The sequence below is a fragment of the Oscarella lobularis genome, chromosome 15, assembly GCF_947507565.1.
Source record: "Oscarella lobularis chromosome 15, ooOscLobu1.1, whole genome shotgun sequence".
Classification (NCBI taxonomy): Eukaryota; Metazoa; Porifera; class Homoscleromorpha; order Homosclerophorida; family Oscarellidae; genus Oscarella; species Oscarella lobularis.
Genome location: NC_089189.1, coordinates 433,846 through 435,699, shown reverse-complemented (window position 1 = coordinate 435,699; position 1,854 = coordinate 433,846). Strand labels below are relative to the sequence as shown.

The following is a 1,854-nucleotide window of genomic DNA, read 5'->3' as shown; positions in this document are numbered from 1 at the left end:
TAAAAGTCATCTCTCGTCTCCCCTTCCTCCTCCTCCTTCCTCCTCCTTCCTCCTCCTCCTCCTCGTTGATTGGTTGATCCTGCGCTGCCGCTTGACCTCCTGGCCAGCGGTGAGACTGAGACTGCAGTCCCCACAGTGAACTTTAACCCAAGTCCACAGGGGGTAGGCACATTATCCTCCAGCCTCCAAGGAGCGAGACTTTGACCCAAGTCCCCAGGGGAGAGCACATTAGCCTCCAGCCCACAAGGAGGGAGACTTTAACCCAAGTCACCAGGGGAGAAGCTGATTAACCTCCAGCCCACAAGGAGGGAGACTTTGACCCAAGTCCCCAGGGTGATGGCTTCGTCTACTTCCTCTTCTTTCTTCATCCAAACATCGTCGGATTGATCCGTTGGGGAGAGGACAGAGAACTAAAATAAAATTAGAAACCAGTCCACTCAAATCTATTGTCCTATTTACCTTGATTTAGCTGATAAAACGCCGTGGAGGAGGAGGGAATTGATCCATGTGCTCATATAGGCATCTACAAAAAAATTCCAATTTTAGCCAAAATTTGAGGTGTGAGGTCCTATTCGTATCGCGAGTTCAAACAGGCAACCCATCCCCATTGTTTGGTAAAGAAATCTTAGGAATCGGAGAGGTCACCAAAATGAGCAAAAACCATGGACTATAGCTCACGGTTTCCTAAAAATCACAACTCACGGATTTCTAACTAAACGCGCTAGATCTACTCTACTTTATGAGTAGAACAACCCTACGAGGTCAAACAGTTCGTACGGGTCAAATTTCACACGAAAAAAGACCACTTCCGGTACGTATTAATATAAGCCACACCCTTCAAAAATGCCAAAAAATTGGCGCTTGACAATTTTGAGACCGTGGAGTCAACTAGGTACTAAAGCTCTATCGTTTCACGTAGAAATCGTAGCGTTCTGGGAGATGCGGTTTTTGACCAAAAACCGTGTGCTATAGTTCAGGGATGCTGAAAAATCTCAACTCGCCGATTTCCAAATAAACGCACTAGATCTACTCTACTTTACTAGTAGAACAACTCTACAAAGTCAAACTGTTCGTACGGGTCAAATTTCACACTGAAAAAGACCCACTTCCGGTACGAGTTAATATTAGGCACGCCTCTCGAAAAAAGCTTAGATAGGCAATTTTTAGAATCGTGGAATTAACTAGATACTAAAGCCCTATCGTTTGACATAGAAAATTCGAAGTTCTAAGAGATGATGTTCTTGACTAAAACCATGGACTATAGCTCACGGTTTTCGAAAAACGGCACCAACTCAAATCTCTTATGTGACCGTCTCAAACAAAGGATCAGCATTAGTTTAGACGTTCGGTATCGGCGGACCTACCCTAGCTAATGAATCTAAGGCGAAAACAGCGATCGAAATTCGGGAGCGGAATGGGGAGTCGTTCGACTCCTTTTCGGCCATTAAAATCGTGCAAGAGCTATCTATAAGATCATAAAATGCTTCTAAACGCGCTTTCGAACGTCTAATAACGACGTTTCGAAGAACGCGCGAGCATTCCTTTTTTCTCGACTTCGAAACGGCGAGAAACGCTCGTCGATGCATTTAAAAAAAGAACAGTGCCGTACCTGAGATGCTTCGTTCACAATCCAGTCGTTTTTTCGTCATTTTCGAGGCGTTTTCCAGCGACCACGTGCGTTCCAAGTACTTCCGATAGCGCGCTAAGTGACGTCACCGATTATATGAAAGCCCTATACATACTCCGCCAGCAGGCGGTGTATATATTCCGGCAGGCGGTGTATATATTCCGGCAAGCGGTGTACGTACTCCGCCGGCAGGCGGTGTATATATTCCGGCAGGCGGTGTACGTACT

General features: G+C 45.8%; 1 long non-coding RNA gene across 1 annotated transcript; it reads right to left on the bottom strand.

Moving 5' to 3' along the window:
* Nucleotides 1–50: 50 nt before the first annotated feature.
* On the bottom strand, nt 51–1,694 carry LOC136196091 (uncharacterized). Its single transcript, XR_010672078.1, has 3 exons — nt 1,610–1,694; nt 460–523; nt 51–410 (listed from the first exon to the last, which is right to left on the bottom strand). It is a non-coding gene; the product is annotated as an uncharacterized lncRNA (long non-coding RNA).
* Between the last annotated feature and the right edge of the window lie 160 nt (nt 1,695–1,854).